The 22,735-nt window shown below is 49.4% G+C and overlaps 1 protein-coding gene across 1 annotated transcript in view; it reads left to right on the forward strand.

Moving 5' to 3' along the window:
* The window catches only part of ICE1 (interactor of little elongation complex ELL subunit 1), a 191,793-nt gene that overhangs the window by 150,072 nt on the left and 18,986 nt on the right, over positions 1 to 22,735 (forward strand). The gene's annotated exons all lie outside the window — the stretch shown is intronic.

The raw sequence follows: 22,735 nt of genomic DNA on the forward strand, positions 1-22,735 counted from the left end.
AGAAACTAGAAAGAAGTAATTACAGGAGACGATCAATTGGAGGAGGTGAGTTAATTTTATTTTATTTTTTTAACCCTCATTGGCACTGCCCACTGCGCCACCAATGTTTATTATACTGAGTAGGGGGCGCACTGCGCCACCAATGTTTATTATATTGAGGGGGGGCGCACTGCGCCACCAATGTTTATTATATTGAGGGGGGGCGCACTGCGCCACCAATGTTTATTATATTGAGGGGGGGCGCACTGCGCCACCAATGTTTATTATATTGAGGGGGGGCGCACTGCGCCACCAATGTTTATTATATTGAGGGGGGGCGCACTGCGCCACCAGTGTTTATTATATTGGGGTGATGGGGGGGCGCACTGCGCCACCAATGTTTATTATATTGAGGGGGGGCGCACTGCGCCACCAATGTTTATTATATTGGGGTGATGGGGGGCGCACTGCGCCACCAATGTTTATTATATTGAGGGGGGGCGCACTGCGCCACCAATGTTTATTATATTGGGGTGATGGGGGGGCGCACTGCGCCACCAATGTTTATTATATTGACCTTCTACTATGCATTCTGTATTCAGAATGCTATTATTTTCCCTTATAACCATGTTATAAGGGAAAATAATACAGTGAATAGACTTTCATCCTAGGAACCATGCGTGAAAATCGCACTTGCTTGCGATTTTCACACAGCCCCATTAACTTCTATGGGGCCTGCGTTGCGCGAAAAACGCACAACAGAGCATGCTGCGATTTTCACGCAACGCACAAGTGATGTGTGAAAATCACCGCTCATGTGCACAGCCCCATAGAAGTGAATGGGTCCGGATTTAGTGCGGGTGCATTCCAGTATTTTGAATGCCGGATCCGGCACTAATACATTCCTATGGGGAAAAATGCCGGATCCGGCATTCAGGCAAATCTTCATTTTTTTTCGCCGGAGATAAAACCGTAGCATGCTACGGTTTTATCTTTTGCCTGATCAGTCAAAATGACTGAACTGAAGACATCCTGATGCATCCTGAACGGATTACTCTCCATTCAGAATGCATGGGGATAAAACTGATCAGTTATTTTCCGGTATAGAGCCCCTGTGACGGAACTCAGTGCCGGAAATGAAAAACGCTAATGTGAAAGTACTTTAAAATATTACGTTTAAATCCCCCCTTTCCCAATTTTACATATAAAATATATAAACAATAAATAAATAAACATATTACATAGCCTTTTTAGTCACCTTGTCACCCCAAAAAATAGCATAGGACTGTTCTATTATGGGCCGAATGTTTCATAAAATGTGAAATGCACGCAGCTTTTTTTGGTGTTTTTTTTTTTTTTGGCATGGTATTGAGTATCACAATACTTTTTTATGGTGACGAAAGCGAATCAAAATTTTGGTTTCAAAACAACCCTACGCCGATCTGGAGCACTGTTCTGTGTGCCGGGCGCCCGCTCCCCTCCCTCCTCTCGGGGGCGGCAGCCTGCGGCTGTCCTGCCTACATGTGTGCCGTGCGGCGCTCAGGCCAAAGGAGGCGTCACTGACTGTCAGTGGGGCCGCGGCGGAGGGAGGCGAGGAGGCGGAGCTGCTCTGTCTGCTATGGCCTGTAAAAGCTGCCCCTCCAGGCTGGCAGCAGAAGAACACAGTCACAGAGTAACACTGAGGCACGACTTGTTGGAACTTTGCCGACCCTGCTGGACTCTAGTCTGGACTCTGGAGAAGACCTTAAGGCAGAGCCAGCTGAGATTGGAGCCAGGACCAGACCGACCCCACTCCAGCCAGACCCCAGTGATATATCAGGTACCGACTCCAACATTGTCCCTCATCATGTCACCCCCCCGATGGTGCAGACTCCAACATTGTCCCCCATTAAGGAGCATAATGGATGGGGGCTGACGGCTGTCATGGGGGGCATGATGGCTGACATGGGGGGTAATGATGGATGGGGGCTGACATGGGCATGATGGGGTGCTGATGGCTGACATGGGCATGATAGATGGGGTGCTGACGGCTGACATGGGCATGATGGATGGGGTGCTGACATGGGGGGCTGACGGCTGACATAAGGTCATGATGGCTGACATGGGGGGCATGATGGATGGGGGCTGATGGCTGACATGGACATGATGGATGGAGTGCTGACATCAGGGGCTGATGGCTGACGGCTGACATGGGGTGCTGACGGCTGACATAGGGGCATGACGGCTGACATGGGGGGCATGATGGATGGGGGCTGACGGCTGACATGGACATGATGGATGGAGTGCTAACATGGGGGGCTGACGGCTGACATGGGGTGCTGACGGCTGACATAGGGGCATGACGGCTGACATGGGGGGCATGATGGATGGGGGCTGACAGCTGACATGGGCATGATGGATGGGGTGCTGACGGCTGACATGGGGGGCATGATGGCTGACATGGGGGGCTGATGGCTGACATGGGGGGTAATGATGGATGGGGGCTGACATGGGCATGATGGGATGCTGACGGCTGACATGGGCATGATGGATGGGGTGCTGACGGCTGACATGGGCATGATGGATGGGGTGCTGACGGCTGACATGGGCATGATGGATGGGGTGCTGACGGCTGACATGGGCATGATGGATGGGGTGCTGACATGGGGGCATGACGGCTGACATGGGGGCATGATGGATGGGGTGCTGACGGCTGACATGGGCATGATGGATGGGGTGCTGACGGCTGACATGGGCATGATGGATGGGGTGCTGACATGGGGGGCTGACGGCTGACATAGGGGCATGACGGCTGACATGGGGGCATGATGGATGGGGGCTGACGGCTGACATGGGCATGATGGATGGGGTGCTGACGGCTGATATGGGGGGCTGATCTGAGGTATGATTAACATTGGGGGTCTGACCTGAGGTATAATGGAAAATATTGTTTCTTATTATACTCCTCTAAAACCTATGTGCATCTTATAGGGCGAAAAGTACAGTCCTCAAACCAGATTGAAGCAGAGCGAAGATATCAGGACCACACAGAGGAGAAGCCAGCTGCTGCAGACAGAACCAGGACCAGGTGAGCTGCGGGCGGGGGGAGGGGGGGGGTCACCGAGATGTAGCTTCGCTTGTGTTGCCAAAAAATCCTTGCACAGGCTCTGGTCACGTCCACGTGACAGGGCCGGTGCAAAGAGTCCCACAGTACCCGACCTATGTGGATACTTGCATGCACAATATTCTCAATAAAAACTTATTGAAACTAAAAACAGTGTACCATCCTATGTATTTTCGGTTTTAAAAATGTGGCTCTCAAAATAAATTTCAATCGTGGCTTTGGCGAGATTTGGCTCAGTTGAAAAAAAAGGTTGCCCACCACTGGCCTAGGAGAAAGAGACGCCCACAGAACAAGGGAAGACCCGCCTACTAAAACTTAAGGAGCAAAGGTACCGGAGGGCAGAACGGGAGAACGGAGCGGCGCCCGGGGATAATAGTAAGTGCAGTGAGATTCCACAAGCGCCGCTCTACATGGCAGCATACTTAGTTCACATAGTTTTTACAAGTGAAAGGTCCTCTTTAAGGATGCTGGTTCTTTCACAAACCATACGGCATTATCATGATTTATAATACTGCGTGTCTCTGTCCGACCTTGTATCTACTGAATTATTTTGACCACATTATGTTGCATGTCCATAACAGGAAATCGCACTCCCACACGGAGCGCATTTTCCACACTGGAAGCGCTCATCTAAATTATAAGTGACAAAATTAGGTCTCAAATTTGCATGGTGCTGTTTCACACCTGAGCATTGTAATATTTCAGCCAATAGAATGGCACCAAACGTAGGACGTTTCTAAAACTAGGAAACAGCATAATAAGTAGAGTGCTAACTTTTCACAGTGGCACACACTTGGTGACAACATATTGGGTACTGAAATGGCATATCTGTGGAAAAGTTGCAATTTTCATTTTTCACCCTCAGATGCACATTAAATTCTGGAACACACCTGTGGGGTCAAAACAATCACTACACCCCTAGTTAACCACTTGCCGCACACGTAACACCGATAGGCGTCCGGGCGGCGGCACTCTCGGGGTTCAGCGACGCCTATTGCCGTCATCTCGAGAGACCCGAGATTTCCTGTGAACGCGTGCTCACAGGATCGCGCAGTTCACAAGTTGATCTACAGCCTGCCAGCGCTGATCATTCGCTGGCAGGCTGTAGATGTTACAAAAATCGCAACAGAAAGGTATATTAGACGCTGTTTTGTTAACGGCGTCTGATATACCTGCTACCTGGTCCTCTGGTGGTCCCTTTTGCTTGGATCGACCACCAGAGGACACAGGTAGCTCTGTAAGAAGCACCACACTACACTACACACCCCCCTTCCCCGTCACTTATTAACCCCTGATCACCCCATATAGACTCCCTGATCACCCCCGTCATTGATCACCCCCCTGTAAGGCGCCATTCAGACGTCCGTATGTGTTTTGCGGATCCGCAAAACACGGACACCGGCAATGTGCTTTCCGCATTTTGCGGATCCGCACATTGCCAGAACTATATAGAAAATGCCTTTTCTTGTCCGCAATTGCGGCGAAGAATATATGTTCTATATTTTTGCGGAACGGAAGTGCGGACCTGGAATGCAGATCCGCAATTGCGGGACAAAGTCTTTCCCCCTAGAAATAAATGGGTCCGCAATTCCGTTCCGCAAAATGCGGAACAGAATTGCGGACGTGTGAAAAGGGCCTAAGGGTCCCTTATCACCTCCAGTTAGCTACTTAGCTACGTAGTTAGCGCCCACCGCACCGCAGTCACTGATTAGCGTTATCGCTGTCGCTAATCAGCACTAGTACTATATAGTATCTGTAAGTGATCAAGATTGATCGCAATCAGATCTAGATCAGTACATTAGGGTCACCTTAGGCTCTACAAAAAACGCAGTGTTCACCCGATCAGGCCTGATCTTATGCGCACAGTTGCGTTCAGTCCGCCCCACCGCAGTGACAGAATTTATTTTTTCTGATCACTGCAAAAACACTGTAAAATCGCTGAGGCGTTATAAAGATCACTTTTGAGCTTTTTGGATCTTTATTAGCGATCGCAGCTTTACTTCGCAAGCACTCCTATGTCCTTTCCCCTTCTTTTCTTTTGCACATTTTTTGGCAGAGATTTTTTCATCCACATTGATCGATGCGAATGAAGAAATCTGTGCCGTTCATTTTTTCTTTCAGCCCAGACACTGAACGTAAAAAAAAAATCTCATTACCTGTATGCTCAATATAAGGCCTCATGCACACGACCGTGCCGTTTTTTGCCGTCCGCAAACCGCGGATCCGCAAAAAAGGGAAGGCGCCTGTGTTGCCTTCCACAATTTGCGGAACGGGTGCCAACAATATAAATGCCTTTTCTTGTCCGCAAAGCGCGGACAAGAATAGGACATGTTATATTTTTTTAGCGGGGCCGCGGAACAGAGCCACGGATGCGGACAGCCACGGATGCCGCCAAAACGGCAGCTCGGATGCGGACTCAAACAGTCGTGTGCATGAGGCCTAAGGAGAATAGCAGAAACTCCTAATGCTGGCCATACATGTAATGATTGCGGAGACCCTCAAATGCCAGGGCAGTACAAACACCCCACAAATTACCTCATTTCGGAAAGAAGACACCCCAAGGTATTCGCTGAGGGGCATATTGAGTCCATGAAAGATTGAACTTTTTGTCACAAGTTAGCGGAAAGGGAGACTTTGTGAGAACAAAATTAATAAATCAATTCTTCTATGAACTCGCCATGCCCCTCACGGAATACCTTGGGGTGTCTTCTTTCCAAAATAAGGTCACATGTGGGGTATTTATACTGCCCTGGCATTTTAGGGGCCCTAAAGCGTGAGAAGAAGTCTGGAATCCAAATGCCTAAAAATGCCCTCATAAAAGGTACTCGTTGGACTTTCGGCCCCTTTGCGCATCTTGGCTGCAAAAAAGTGTCACACGTGGTATCGCCGTACTCAGGAGAAGTCGGGCAACGTGTTTTGGGGTGTATTTTTACATATACCCATGCTGGGTGAGAGAAATATCTCTGTAAATTGACAACTTTGTATAAAAAAATTTTAAAAAGTTGTCATTTTTTTAAATTCTCGTTATTGAACACACAAAGTAAAGTATAATGACAATCATTGTATACAGTCTGACACAATGCACTTCAGCAGACTCCAATAGATGCATATATATTACATGACAATGCATAACAAACAAAACGGTAAACACCTGTGCTGTATCTACAGGTTTGCGTTTTCTTGTCCAGACAAGAGGTATTTGTATTAATGATTAAAATACTCTATAAGGCTCAATTCACACCTGAGCGTTCTGAAACGAGCGCTCTGTATGCGCGATTGTACGGGCGTTTACAAGCGCGCATACAGAGACAAGTGTGCACACAGTGTCGCGCGTTCCCGAAAGTCTATGTACGGGAACGCGCGACAAGCGCCCAAAAAAACGCTACCGAACTTGTGTGAGCGTCGGGCGTTTTACAGCGCGATCGTACGCGCTGTAAAACGCCCAGGTGAGAACCATTCCCATAGGGAAGCATTGGTTTCTCCTTGTTGAGCGTTTTACAGCGCGTAGGAACGCGCTGTAAAACGCTCAGGTGTGAATTGAGCCTAAGGCTACTTTCACACCTGCGTTCAGGTGTCCGCTCGTGAGCTCCGTTTGAAGGGGCTCACAAGCGGCCCTGAACGCAGCCGTCCGGCCCTAATGCATTCTCAGTGGAGGCGGATCCACTGAGAATGCATCCGCCTGCCAGCGTTCAGCCTCCGCTCCGCTCAGTGAGCGGACACCTGAACGCTGCTTGCAGCGTTCGAGTGTCCGCCTGGCCGTGCGGAGGCGAGCGGATCCGTCCAGACTTACAATGTAAGTCAATGGGGACGGATCCGTTTGAAGATGACACTATATGGCTCAATCTTCAAACGGATCCGCCCCCATTGACTTTCAATGTAAAGTCTGGACGGATCCGCTCAGGCTACTTTCACACTTAGAAATTTTTCTAAGTTATAATGCAGACGGATCCGTTCTGAACGGATGCAAACGTCTGCATTATAGGAGCGGATCCGTCTGATGAAACATCAGACGGACCCGCTCCGAACGCTAGTGTGAAAGTAGCCTAAGTAATTCACATCTCGTGGCCTATCTTTTTCACAGAGATCCTCTGTTTCCACCTATCTGACTGTATGACTATCAAACTTGTTCTGCTCTTAAAGCTTCGGTCAGCCTTTGGACTGAATAAGCAGTTCTGGGAGACTCACACCATGCCCCCCACACCTTTTGAAATTTGGGCGAGCAGCCTCTGTTTTTGAATACTATGTTCTCATATGGTATAACAGTGTTGACCAGTTGTTTCCATTGGGTTAAGGTAGGCGCCCTATCACCCATCCATCTAATGGCTATTGCCTTACGTGCTAAAAACAATGTTTCTCTCAAAAATATCCTAGTGTGATGAGAGTACACAGTTTCATCCAATATTACAAATAGGCAAGTCTTCGGGTGTAATGGAACTGTGTTTTCCAAGAGATCGGAGAGTAGATTTATTACCTTACCCCAAAATGTTTGTATAACTGGAAACGCCCAGACGAGATGCCAGAAGTCAGCGCCCTCTGACGTGCATCTGTGGCACTCAGAATGAGTACACCTGCCCATCCTATGTAATCTAAGCGGGGTTAGGTAGCTTTGATGTATTATGCACACTTGAATAAACTTGTTATTTATGGCTGGTGATACTAGTGTGGGGGATTCCAGCACGTCCTCCACATCTTCATTAGATAAATCAGGAATCATAGTCTTCCATTTATTTAATGCTAACATCGGGGTACCTTTCAGTTTGACATCTAAGAGGTGGGTATATAGTGCTGATATGAAGCCACGCGGTCCTTGAGAGCATATAAAACCAATCATTGGAAATGAGGACAAAAGGACTGGGATGTCCCGGTAGTGTGTCTGCAGGGCATGCCTCAATTGTAGGAACCTATAAAATGCCTGTCTCGGGAGTCCACATCTGCGACTCATGGATTCATAATCATTGAAAACATTATTACTGTATAAGTTTCCCAACGTGGTAACCCCATGTTCCTTCCAAAATGTTCCGTCCCGCAGTGCCATCAGATCGGGGAACATGGGCTTCTCCCAAATCGGGGTTTCCAATAGATCCGCCTCCAAATTATGTAGCCGCTTACAAGCTGTCCATACCTGGACTGCCACTCTATCAATTGGTAATAGCTTACGTGGGAACAGTTTCGGTTGCTCTAGAACCGGCCATAGGTTAGTGAGGCCCAAGTAATCGGCGAGTTGTTTCTCCTGTCTATAGAGAGAGCCTCCCGGATATAACCACGACTTAATATTCCTCAATTGCCGCGCTAGGTAGTATAAGTGGATGTCAGGCAAGGACATGCCCCCTTCCTTTTTAAAGCGAGTCAGGTTCACCATCGACAACTTGGGCCTATTTGCACCCCAGATAAAAGGTGAGAGCACGGAGGTAAGTTTCTGAAAAAATGCTTTTGGTACTACGTATGGAGCGTGCTGCAGGACATATAGACACTTCGGCAATATAATCAATTTTATCAGATTTATCCTTCCTGATACTGACAGAGGTAATCCCTGCCACACCCTACATTTTTCTTTACAGTATATTATGAGTGGCTGAGTATTCAGGGTATGAAAGGATGTGACATCCTTTGTTATGTATATACCTAGATATTTATAACTGCTCACAATGGGTAGCTCTTCTCGAGTAAAAGTATCTTCCATCTGATATAGCGGACACAGGGTCGATTTGGACCAATTTATCCTTAATCCGGAGAACTGACCGAATATTTCTATTATAGTAATCGCCCTAGGGAGTGTGGATTCTGTCTGTGACATGAAGAGCACCATGTCATCAGCGTATAGGCCTACCCTATCTTCTTGCTCCCCTATTTGGATTCCACGGAATTGCGAGTCCGCCCTGATTCGCATAGCCAGTGGCTCTATAGCCAAAGCGAACAGCAATGGTGACAGAGGACACCCTTGCCTAGTCCCACGTCCCAGACTGAAACTATCTGACAGCATCCCATTCACTAATATATTCGCCCTGGGATGTTTATACAGCATTTCCACCCATTGTATAAAGTTAGGGCCAAAACCAAATTTCTTAAGAACCAGAAATAGATAGGGCCATTCAACAGAGTCAAATGCCTTTGCTGTATCCAAAGACGCTAAGGCCCATTTCTCCTGCCTCTGGAGTCCTATCTGGGTCACCACTTGCACCCTCCTAATGTTGTCAGTGGTGGACCTACCTGGCAAAAATCCGGATTGATCCGGATGCACCAAAGAGCTGGCTACTTTACCAAGGCGTATGGCCAAAATCTTTTCTATGATCTTATAGACAATGTTTAATAAGGATATCGGACGATATGATCCACACTCATCCGCATCCTTGCCTGGTTTCAGAAGCACAACTATAGTCGCATCATATAATGATGGTGGGAGGCATCTATTCCTAAATGCGTCTCCATACATACGTAGCAGAAGCGGGTTGATGTGGGACGCATACTTAATATACACTTCCAGCCAACTGTGCTATGGATTCCTGCAGCTCTAAAGCAGTTATTGGGGCTTCCAGGCCCTCCGCCGCCTCCTGCGTCAAAGTAGGGAACTCCAAATCCTCAAGATATTGCATGACATCATCTATCTCAGTCTACTTTGGACTCATACAAATCCCTGTAGTACTCTTGAAATCTAGCAGCTATTGTCTCCGGATCAGACAGTATCTGTCCATCTATTGCTTTGACTCGCAGTACGGCGGGGGAGGTCTGGTTTTGTTTAACAATGTGGGCCAGAAGCTTGCTAGATTGATTGCCCAGTTCAAAATTCGTTTGTTTGGCAAAAAACATTTTCCTTTGAGCTTTTTCTTTAAGTAAGGCTAGGTATTGCCTCCCTGTTGTTAGCTAAGACTCTCTATTTACATCACTGGGATCGGTTATATATGCTGCTTCTAGCCTGGAACATTCTGTCGCTAATCCTTCCTCCTGTCTAGCCGCAGATTTTTTGATATAAGATATAGTGGATCGCAGGCAGCCTCTGAGGTATGCCTTCATAGTTTCCCACAACAATGTACTATCCGCTTCTTCTTCATGACCCTCCAGAAAAAACGCTAATTGATCGGGAATGCGATCAGATGGTCCGAACAGGGACAGCCAAAAAGGATTAATCCGTGTTGAGCGTCTGATCACACCCCCACCCAGCAGCAGCTTTAGTTGCACTGGCGCATGATCGGATATACCCCTAGACCCATATTCTATATTATATGCTAAGGAGCACATATGTGAGTTGCCCAGGGCATAATCTATTCGTGATAACGTATTGTGACTGGCTGAATGACATGAGTACTGCCTGACGTCAGGATATTTAAGGCGCCACATGTCTGACCCACCAACCTCCTCCAAAAGTGCTGCAAGGGACGTCTTATTATTAAGTCGATTATCAGCAGCCTCAGCCTGATGGTGTCTATCCAGTTCCCTGTTTAGAGTCATATTAAGATCTCCAAGACCTACTATACGAGCTGACGGATAGGAGGCTGCGAAACTCAGCCTGTTGTGGCACCTGCAAGGAGAAGGGCGGTGGGACATACATACCTAGAATAACATACAATGTACAATTAATATACGCCGCTACAAACACATCTCCCCGCTGAGTCTATCTGACACTTTTCCAGTTCCCATCTAAGGGATTTATGCACCATTAGAGACACTCCCCTGGACAGATTCGTATAGCATGAATGTTGCGCCCATTGAGCCCAGGGCTTTTGTATCCGCCTTGTATTCTCGGCTGTCAAGTGGGTTTCTTGCAGGAATAGAATGTGTGGATTGAAACTCCTGACAGCCGAGAATACCATGGTGCGTTTCCTTGCAGTTACCAATCCTCTGACATTCCAGGACATTATACGCAATTCTGACATGTTAATTTGACATTAAGGACCTCATTTACCTCATGTCCCTCCTCCAACACTACGTCATGATTGATACAGCACAGGACAAATAACAATTGAACTGTCAGGCTCTCCCTGACATGAACTGTGAGTGCTCGCATGATGTATCTGAGGACCATACACAGCACTCTCGGTACATAAAGACAAAATACCACGTTTGTTGGGTGGCACTTCAATTAAACGGGGTGTGCATATGGCAATTTACCAGTAGCACAATAGATCTTGTAACTGATATGAAGGTAGATTGCAACTAAACCAGGAACCCATTCCCTAACTTCTAACGGGGAGCCGGTGCATGTCCCGGATAACTAGGCCAGCGGGGGACTCCACACCCATCCGGATTTCTCAGCTCTCGCTTAACAACCTATATAACATGTGAAGATATAATCCTGTCCAACCCACTCTTCTCCTATCACTCTTCTTTGTCCCTATCTGACTATGAACATATATAGATATTCATATAGGAGGAGCAGTATAACAGGGACTGAGATCAACAGAGCTTCCAAAAGGCTGAGTACGTTTCTGCAGTTCAGATGAAAAATCCGGGAATATCATGATGTTACTATTCTCATATTTAAGTTCCCGCTTAGTGCGTGCCATCTGTAGCACATGATCTCTGTCCATAGAGTTCAGGAGTCTTGCAAGCAGAGGTCTCGGTGGGGTCCCCGGTGGAAGGGGTTTGGCGGGTATGCGATGTGCGCGCTCTATAATAAATGCTGCTGAGAAAGTCGCCTCTGGAAAGGAGCTGCGCAACCAAGTAGTGACGAATTTGCACAGATTATTGCCCTCTGCTTTTTCAGGCATTCCAATTATCCGCAAGTTATTGCGACGTGTGCGATTCTTGTAATTGTCACATTTTTGTTGCCAAAAGTTGACCACCTGCTCCAGCTCCTGTATTTTCGATAAGCGATCTTCCACATCAGAGATCCTGTTCTCAGTCTCTTTCACGCGATCCCGTATAGCCTGCATATCATGACTGAGTAGGCCTATGTCCACCTTCACCTCCTCCAGCTTACCCACCATTGACGTGCGGAAGGTAGCTATTCCTTGTAATAGCTGCTCAGTGACCTGCTTGAGGGACGGTTCGGCAGTTGTATGTTCCTCTCCCACATGCGCAGAATTCTCCATTGCCCCTTCTAATGATGAAGAGTGTGTGCCCGCGCCATCTTGGTCTTCCACGCGGGCAAACTCTCGTAACCGGTCTGCAGCGGACTGCGCTCTGTTCCGGGACATATTTACGTTGCGGGTCTTTCACGACCTTCTGCTCGATCTGGAGGTAATTTTTGCGGCAGATAAGTGTCAGGATAAAGTAGAAGTTAGGGATTTGGGTCTGGAGCTCCTCTACATGCGTCCGCTCATATCAGCTTCCGGCCACGCCCCCAAAAAGTTGTCATTTACAGAGATATTTCTCACACAAAGTAGGGGTATATGTAAAAATACACCCCAAAACACATTGCCCTACTTCTTCTGAGTACGGCGATACCACATGTGTGACACTTTTTTGCAGGCTAGGTGCGCAAAGGGGCCCAAATTCCAATGAGTATCTTTAGGATTTCACAGGGCATTTTTACGCATTTGGATTCCAAACTACTTCTCACGCTTTAGGGCCCCTAAAATGCCAGGGCAGTATAAATACCCCACAAGTGACCCCATTTTAGAAAAAGACACCCCAAGGTATTCAGTGAGGGGTATGGTGAGTTCATGAAAAATTTTATTTTTTGTCACAAGTTAGTGGAATATGAGACTTTGTAAGAAAAATAATAAAATCAATTTCCGCTAACTTGTGCCAAAAAAAAAGATTTTCTATGAACTCGCCATGCCCCCCACGGAATACCTTGGGGTGTCTTCTTTCCAAAATGGGGTCACTTGTGGGGTATTTATACTGCCCTGGCATTTTAGGGGCCCTAAAGCGTGAGAAGTAGTTTGGAATCCAAATGCGTAAAAATGCCCTGTGAAATCCTAAAGATACTCATTGGAATTTGGGCCCCTTTGTGCACCTAGGCTGCAAAAAAGTGTCACACATGTGGTATCGCCTTACTCTGAAGAAGTAGGGCAATGTGTTTTGGGGTGTATTTTTACATATACCCATACTGTGTGTGAGAAATATCTCTGTAAATGACAACTTTTTAAAAAAAAATTATACAAAGTTGTCAATTTACAGAGAGATTTCTCTCACCCAGCATGGGTATATGTAAAAATACACCCCAAAACACATTGCCCTACTTCTTCTGAGGACGGCGATGCCACATGTGACACTTTTTTGCAGCCTAGGTGCGTAAAGGGGCCGAAAGTCCAACGAGTACCTTTTAGGCTTTACAGGGTTGCTCACAATTTAGCCCCGCCCAAAATGCCAGAACAGTAAACACACCCCACAAATGACCCCATTTCGGAAAGTAGACACCCCAAGGTATTCACTGAGGGGCATAGGGAGTCCATGGGAGATATTATTTTTGCCAGAAGTTAGCAAAAATGGAAACTTTTTTTATTTTTTTTATTTTTTCCTCAGTGTCATTTTCCGCTAACTTGTGAGAAAAAAAAAAATCATACATAAACTCACCATGCCCCTCCGCGAATACTTTGGGGTGTCTTCTTTCTAAAATGGGGTCATTTGGGGGGTATTTATACTATCCTGGCATTCTAGCACCTCAAGAAACATGACAGGTGCTGAGAAAGTCAAAGCTGCTTCAAAATGCGAAAATTCACATTTTTGTACCATAGTTTGTAAACGCTATAACTTTTGCGCAAACCAATAAATATACACTTATTGGATTTTTTTTTATCAAAGACATGTAGCACAATAAATTCTAACACAAACTTGTATAGAAATGTAATTATATTTGAACAATTTAACCAGAGAAACTTAAAAATACACTTTTTTTTGAGAAAATTGCGGTCCATTTTGATTAATATCAGAAAAATGAAAAATCTCAGCAGCAATCAAATACCACCAAAATAAAGCTGTATTTGTGAGAAGAAAAGGAGGTAAAATTAATTTGGGTGCCAAAATGCATGACCGAGCAATAAACCGTTAAAGTTGTGAAGTGCCGATTTGTAAAAAAGGGCCTGGTCACTAGGGGGGGTATAAACCTGGGGTCCTTAAGTGGTTAAATTCCTTGATTGGTGTAGTTTCCAAAGTGGGGTCACATTTTGTGGTTTTCCAATGTACTGGTACCTTGGGATCTCTGCAAATGCAACATGGTGTCCAAAAAGCATTCTAGCAAAATCTTCCCTCCTAATGGCTCTTTCCTTCTGAGTCCTGCTGTATCCCCATACTGCAGTTTTTGACCACATTGCAAGGTATTGCTGTACTTGGGAGAAAGTTTGGGCTAAAACACAATTATTATTTTTTCTTTCCATGGTCTATTCTAAAATGTTCTATGACACACTTGTTGGCTCAAATTGCTAATTTTCACAAATTTTCAGTGAACTTGCCATTTATAAAAAAAATTTTTTATAAGTAAATGTAAAAATAAAAATTTTAATTTACTACTAAGGGTACTTTCACACTAGCGTTTTTGTTTTCCGGTATTGAGTTCTGTCACAGGAGCTCAATACCGGAAAAAAACTGATCAGTTTCATCCTAATGCATTCTGAATAGAGAGCATTCCGTTCAGTATGCATCGGGATGCATCAGTTCAGTCCCTCTTACATTTTTTTGCACGGAGAAAATACCCCAGCATGCTGCAGATTTCTCTCCGGCCAAAAATACTGATCACTTGCTGGAATGCCCAATCCGGCATTAATTTACATTGAAGTGTATTAGTGCCTGATCATAAGTGTTCTGGCAAAAATGGATCCGGCCTTCCGGTCTGCGCATGCGCAGACCTTTTAAAAAATGCTAAGAAAATTAATACCAGATCAGTTTTTCCGGATGACACCGGAAAAAAACTGATCTGGTATTTCAATGCATTTGTCAGACGGATCCGCATCCAGATCCATCTGACAAATGCTATCAGTTTGCCGGATCCGGAAGGCAGTTCGGGCAATGGAACTGCCTGCCGGAATCCTCTGCCGCAAGTGTGAAAGTACCCTAACATATAAAGTGTCAATTGCCTATGTAAAAGTGGTGTAATTGACAAGTCAGATTTCAATGATGGGGCTTGGGCATTGGGTCCATACTGGCTTCTGCTGGAAGGGGTTAAAACTAGGGCTGCAACGAGTACTCTATTAAATCGAGTAATTCGACACACAAAAATCCTCGATGCAAATTTTTTGCATCGAGGATTCGTTTGTGTCACGTGACCACGGACCAGGAGTGAAGTGCTTGCTGATACTCCCGCTCCCTGGTCTCCCGCTGGCCCGCAATGCGCTCAGAGAATGCACAATTTGCTGTCCTCTTCTCTCAGAGAATACTCCCGGAGCCCCCTCCTCCCTCATACACTGCTCTCGTTTCCTCTTGTTCTCGGTCACTTCATCACTTTCCACCGAATTAGTAACTCCACCACCTTTCTCTCCCTTTAGTTTTTCCTACATGGTTTCATTGGGATAAGTCTCTCCCCCTTCCATGCCGGTAAAGTAACCTCACGTGACTTGTACGTCATCAGTTACCACTGGAATATTAGATACTATAGTAGTGCAAGGACTGCCCATATCCAAAATGTCCGTCTTCCTTCTGAAACATCATGCCGTCCGTAGCCCTTCCCTATTGGTAGGAGAATCGTCTCATGGCTTGTATTGCGTCCTGCGCTGGCAGATCACGGTTGTCATGGCAGCGAGCACTCAGGATCATGACGGCGGCACTATAGATAGAGCAGGCTGTCGAACTTGTGTAAGTAATCCTCCTGCATGTATGGTTCTGTGCCCTGCTCCATCAAAGTGGTCGTCTGAGCCCTTCTGTGTCTTGTTACCTCCATTACACCTACTCCTTTAGTTATCACTAACATTCCTATAGAGCAGAGGCAGCAGTCTGAGTGTGGAACTACAAGTGGCAGCGTGTCCCATCTGTATTAGAACATGTCAGCTTGCTAGGAATTGCAGTACTATGCACCCCTGCAAGCTACAGATTAGCTGCCCAGCTACCTGGAATTCCTCCCTTGTGTCAAAGCTGAAGTCACTGGGGTGGGGGCGAGCTGAAGTCACTGGGGTGGCACCCGGCAGCACTTACAGAGAGCAGCGATCGTGCTGCCCCTGTCATTTAACCCTCAGGTGCCACGATCAACGCTGATCTTTGCACCTGTGAGGTGAAGGGATGCGGCTCCCTCTTCCTTCCTATCGGAGCCCCCACAGTGAAATTGCGGGGCTCCAATTGTTAGCCATGGCAGCCTGGACGCTTCTGAAGTGATCCAGGCCTGCAATTGCATTCTCTATGCTGAGCTTTGCACGAGGCACAGTTCAGAATGGAGGGAGTAAAAATCCTATTCACCCTTATACATGTCCTATTATTGTCCTCATTACGGACAAGGATAGTACTGTTCTATTAGGGGCCAGCTGTTCCGTTCCGCAAAATACGGAATGCCGGCGGATGTCATTCATATTTTTTGCGGACCGCAAAATACATACGGTCGTTTGAAAGAGGCCTTAGGGTGAATAGGAGAGGGGATCAAAAGATCCCATGTACGAGCCCCCTCGTACATAAAAAAAAAAAAGTAAAAAACATATTCTAACGTACTAAGTTTGAATAGCCCTTCTTTCCCAATTTATAGAAATACATAAACATAAAAATTAAGATATTGGGCATCAGTGTCTGAAAATTTCAGAACTATTAAAATAAAAAATTAAAAATTCCTATGCGGTGAACGCTGTAACAGAAGTTGTTTTTAAAATACACACGATTTGTCAATTTATTTTCTCGCCCATATTCCTTGGGGGACACAGGAAACCATGGGTATAGCTCTGCTCCCTAGGAGGCGTGACACTAAGTGAAAGCTGTAAGCCCCTCCTCCATCAGCTATACCCTTCAGCCTGGAGAAGAGACTGCCAGTTTTTGCTTAGTGTCCAAGGAGGCAAGACACCCCCTGCTTATGCAGGGTTGTTTTCCTATAATTTTTTATTTTTTGCGTTATTTGTTGTTTTAATTCGATTTTTTGCGCATTAGACCCCTCTGTTTCTCCCGGGGTTGAGTTGCGCCAGTGCCGGTAATTCCGCACTGCCGCCTCCCCCACAGAAGACAAGGTGGACCAGGGCAGCCTCGCTCCCCTGCGTCCCGCCAGCTCAGGGTCGCCCGCACGCCAAGTCCCTCCCCCGGCTTCCTGCCACTGCGGTGCCAGGAGCTGAAGGGGCGACCCCGCTGGATGGATTGAGGGCGAAGACAGCATATGGTGAGAGTGGCTGCTCCAGCCTCCCCTTCCTACCGCTGCTACACCCCCACCACTGCTACACCCCCCCCCCCCCCCCCCCATGGGCATATCAGGACCGTTACCGGGCATCATTTGGGGGGGACTTTGTCTTGGGCAAGTCCTTGGCACGGACGCTGCCTTCAGGGGACGGCTGCAGGCAAGGAGGCCGTCTGCCACATCCAGGCGCGGCGGGGGCCGCTTACTTGGCGCGAACGGCGCCATTTCATCTTGGCCGGCACTTCATCACCTTGGGGGTTAAAATCATTTTGCCGCACGCGCGCGGCTCAGCTTCTCCTTCAGCGCGGCAGAGGGGGGCGGAGCTTCCTACATGCGCTCCGCTACTTCCGGTTTCGTCGGGCTCCACTTCTCATAGTGCTGCGTGGAATCCTCTCTGCCGTCCGATCCTGAAGCCATTCATCTCCGTGCTGCTGCCTCTCCTCCACAGCCTCCTCAGTCTGTTCCCCTTGCTGCTGCCGCTTGCATCATCCGGGTCTGGTAGGACTGTTAACCCCCTCCGTGCCACCAGTACTGTTGCTTGGGTGTAATCCCCGTTCAGTTTTTCTCTGGGGTCTCCCACTTTAAGTGCAACATCTTTTTTCCACCATGTCAGACCCTTCTGCAGCCGCCAAGCCTTGGTACCATGCCTGTACTGCTTGTAGGGAACCCTTTCCCTGGGGGCAGTCTGATCCGCACTGTACTGCATGCCGAGCTCCACCGCAGCCTCAGTCGCCCGCTGTGTCGCTCCCTGCTTCCTCTGACCCGCCTGACTGGGCTAGATCCCTGTCCCAGGCCGTGGAAAGCCTCACTCATGTCGTGGGCCGCCTAATAGACAGGCCGCCTACCCCGCAGGACGCCACTCTTACTGTCGCGCCCTCCGGGTCCACTGCTTCTGCCGCTGCAGCGGGTTCACTCTCTCTTAGTGACCCCTCCAGAGCTAGGCACTCTCAGAAGCGTCTTAGAGTAGAGCGAGCCTCCCTCTCCCCGCCACGCGTGCGCACCCAGACGGGCCTCTCCTCTCCAAAGGATTCGCTCTCTGAAGGTGAATTGGCGGTTTCAGATTTGGAAATGGACTCAGCCCTGCCGTCCAAGCTAGCCTCAGCAATGGATCAACTCATCTCTGATATTCGTGACACCTTTAAGGTGCAAGATGACCCCCCTAGCTCTGACGCAGCTAGCGTCTCCTTTATCAGACCCAGGCAGGCCTCAAAAGTCTTTCCAATCCACTCTGATTTCTCCTCCGTGGTGTCTAAGGCTTGGGCTCGCCCGGACGCCCGTTTTGTCAACCCCAAGAAGCTGGATATTTGCTATCCTTTTCCAGCCGATGTCGTGGCCACCTGGTCCTCCCCACCCAAGGTGGACCCCCCTGTGGCCCGGCTGTCAAAGAACACGGCGATCCCTGTTCCCGACGGGTCCTCTCTTCAGTCAGCGGAGGACCGTCGCATGGAGACCCTTTCCAAGGGCATTTTTGCTGCCTCCGGTTCTGATCTCAGACCGGTTTTTGCCTCTGCTTGGGCAGGTAAAGCAATCTCTGCTTGGGGCGCGCAGCTGGAACAGGAGTTGGACTCGGACGTCCCCATCCAGGACCTACGTTCCTTGGCCCAGCTTATTATTCGGGCCGGGAATTTTGTTTGTGAGGCCTCCCTTGATGCGGGAGCCCTTATTGCACGCTCCTCCGCCCTGGCAGTTTCCGTCAGGAGGGAGCTCTGGCTGAAGGTTTGGAAAGCGGACGCTGCCTCCAAACGTTCCTTGGCGGGGCTACCGTTTGCGGGTTCCCGCCTTTTCGGGGTCCGCCTCGGAGGCCACGGGTGGTAAAAGCACCAATCTTCCTCAACCCCAAGCCAGGGGCGCCCCCACGCGGACGCCCTGGTGCGTCTCGTTTTCGGTCCTCCTGCAGGGCCTCTGGGGCTCCCCCCACAGCTGCCGCTTCGGCTCCTCCCCAGGATAAGCGTAGGAAGCCGTTTTTTCGGGCGCAGCCCTCCTGGCGCAGGCCACAGGCTGCCCGCACACCCGCAGCAAAGCAGTCCTCTGCCTGAAGGCGCGCCCCCACCCACCCGGGTGGGGGGCCGGCTCCTCCTTTTCAGGGACGTCTGGATGGCTCACGTCTCCGACGCCTGGGCTCTCGAAATTGTGTCCTCCGGATACAAAATCGAATTTGCATCCTTCCCTCCAGATCGGTTCTTTCGCTCCCGCCCGCCGCGGGACCCGAAAAGCGCGGCTGCGTTCTCCACGGCTGTTCAAGCCTTACTGGACAGGGGGGAGAGGAAAGGTTCCAAGGGTTCTACTTGAACCTCTTTGTAGTCCCCAAGAAGGGAGGTTCGGTGCGGCCCATTTTGGACCTCAAAAAGCTCGACCGTTTTCTCCTCCTTCGACGGTTTCGGATGGAGTCCCTCCGTTCCGCGGTGGCTTCCCTGGAGCAGGGAGATTTCATGTCTTCCATCGATATACAGGATGCCTACCTCCATGTTCCGGTAGCCCGGTGTCACCATCGCTTCCTCCGATTCGCCGTGGGGGACCTCCACTTCCAATTTGTCGCCCTTCCCTTTGGGCTGGCAACAGCCCCCCGGGTGTTCACCAAGGTCCTGGCCCCGGTTTTGGCCTTACTCCGTTCCAGGGGGGTTTTTCTGCTACCGTACTTGGACGATATCCTCATCAAGGCTCCGTCCCTTTCTCAAGCGGTCGCCAGCGTGGATCTCACTCTAGAGACTCTGGCGAGGTTCGGTTGGGTCATCAACTTCCCCAAGTCCTCCCTTCCCCCCTCCAGACAACTGGTCTTCCTGGGAATGCTTTTAGACACGGGAGCGGCGGAGGTACGTCTTCCCTCGGAAAAACGACTGATCCTCCGTCGGGCGGTTCGGGGTCTCCTTCTCCACCGTCGACCGTCCTTCCGCTTCTGCATGCGGGTCTTGGGGCAGATGGTTGCCTGCTTCGAGGCGATCCTATTTGCGCAGTTTCACTCCCGCCCTCTCCAACGGGCGATCCTCTCCTCCTGGGACAAATCGCCGGAGTCTCTGGATCATCCCTTCCATCTATCGCCTCCGGTGCGGTCATCTCTCCGCTGGTGGTTACAGTCCCCTCTTCTGGGCAGGTCCTTTCTGCCACTCAACTGGTTGGTGGTTACAACCGATGCCAGTCTCTTGGGCTGGGGAGGCGTGTTTCCCCCCCGATCCGTCCAGGGCATTTGGTCTCCATCGGAGTCCAAACTCTCGATCAATGTCCTGGAGCTGAGAGCGGCCCTTCTGTCTCTGCGACACTGGACTCATCTGCTGAAGGGTCATCCAGTTCGTGTGCAATCGGACAACGCCGCGGCTGTGGCGTACATAAACCACCAGGGGGGCACTCGCAGCGCTGCAGCAATGCGGGAGGTCACCAGCATTCTCCGTTGGGCGGAAGCCCACGTCCCGGCCCTATCTGCAATTTTTATTCCAGGGGTGGACAATTGGGCGGCGGACTTCCTCAGTCGCACCACCGTCGACCCCGGCGAGTGGTCTCTTCACCCGGAGGTATTCAAGGCCATTTGCCTTCGTTGGGGCATACCGGACGTGGACCTCATGGCCTCCAAATTCAATCACAAGGTCCCCGCCTATCTGTCCAGGGCCAGGGATCCGGGAGCTTGCGGAGCCGACGCCCTCGTTCTTCCTTGGCGAGGCTTCGCGCGCCCATACATATTCCCTCCCATCCCACTCCTGCCCAAGGTCCTTCGGAAGATCGCGGCGGAAGGCGTCTCGGTGATTCTGGTCGCTCCGGACTGGCCCCGCCGGTCTTGGTATGCCGACCTCATGCTGCTCCTGGCAGACGCGCCCTGGCCGCTGCCCGCCAGGGAAGATCTTCTCTCTCAGAGACCGATCTTCCACCCGCGTTTAGGGTCCCTACGTTTGACGGCGTGGTTGTTGAGACCACCGTCCTGACATCGTCCGCACCATGATCCGCGCCCGTAAGCCGTCCTCTTCTAGGATCTATTATAGGACCTGGAGGACCTTTTTGGGGTTCTGTGCCGATCTGGGGATGCCTCCGCTCCGCTTTTCTCTCCCCACCGTTTTGTCCTTCCTGCAGAGCGGACTTGCCCAAGGTCTGGGCCTTAGTTCTTTGAAGGGTCAAGTGTCTGCGCTGTCCATTTTGTTTCAGCGCCCACTGGCCCCCCTTGGTCCTGTCAAGACCTTCCTTCAGGGCGTGGCTCACGCGGTTCCCCCGTACCGCCCTCCGGTACCGCCCTGGGACCTGAACCTGGTTCTCTCAGCGCTCCAGGCTTCTCCTTTCGAGCCTCTGCGGACGGTTTCCTTGCGACTTCTGTCCTGCAAGGTTATTTTCCTTGTAGCCATCACCTCTCTTCGGAGGGTGTCCGAATTGGCTGCACTCATGTCTGGAACCTTTCCTAGTGTTCCACCAGGACAAGGTGGTTCTTCGTCCGGTCCCTTCCTTCCTTCCTAAGGTGGTCTCCGCCTTTCATCTGAACGAGGACATCGTTCTCCCCTCTTTGTGTCCTTCCCCTTCCCACCCGCGGGAGAGGAAGCTTCATCGCCTGGACGTTGTCAGGGCGCTCAAGGTTTACCTGGAGGTAACCAGCTCTTTCAGGCATACTGACTCGCTCTTTGTGGTTCCGGAGGGGTCGCGCAGAGGGATGGCGGCATCCAAAGTTGCTATCGCCCGTTTTGTCAAGATGGCTGTTACTGAGGCTTATCTCGCCAAGGGCAAGGTTCCGCCCCTTGGTGTTACCGCTCACTCCACTAGAGCGGTCGGGGCTTCCTGGGCTCAGAGGAATCGGGCTTCTACGGAGCAGATTTGCAAGGCGGCCACTTGGTCCTCCTTGCACACCTTCACCAAGTTCTACAGGGTGCATACTCATGCGTCGGCTGACGCTGCTTTAGGCCGTCTGGTGTTGCAGGCGGCAGTTGATTGATGCCTCTGGTGTTGGTCTAGTTTGTTCTGGTCCCTCCCTTCTGGGACTGCTCTGGAACGTCCCATGGTTTCCTGTGTCCCCCAAGGAATATGGGCGAGAAAAGGAGACTTTTGTATTACTTACCAGTAAAGTCTCTTTCTCGCTCTTCCTTGGGGGACACAGCACCCGCCCTTCATTTGGGTTACAGTTGTGGTTCCGGCTTGGTTGCCCCCGTTGGGGCTCGACAGTTCTTTTTCCGGTTGGTGGTTATCTTTCACTACTTGGACACGCAACTGGCAGTCTCTTCTCCAGGCTGAAGGGTATAGCTGATGGAGGAGGGGCTTACAGCTTTCACTTAGTGTCACGCCTCCTAGGGAGCAGAGCTATACCCATGGTTTCCTGTGTCCCCCAAGGAAGAGCGAGAAAGAGACTTTACTGGTAAGTAATACAAAAGTCTCCTTTTTGTCATTTTGTCCCCCCAAAAAATTGAATAACCGTGATCAAAACATTGTATATACTACAAAAATGGTATCAATAAAAACTACTGTTTGTTACGCAAAAACCAAACCCTTATACAGCTCGTAGACTGAAATATAAAAAAAGTTAT

The sequence above is a fragment of the Bufo bufo genome, chromosome 5, assembly GCF_905171765.1.
Source record: "Bufo bufo chromosome 5, aBufBuf1.1, whole genome shotgun sequence".
NCBI lineage: Eukaryota > Metazoa > Chordata > Amphibia > Anura > Bufonidae > Bufo > Bufo bufo.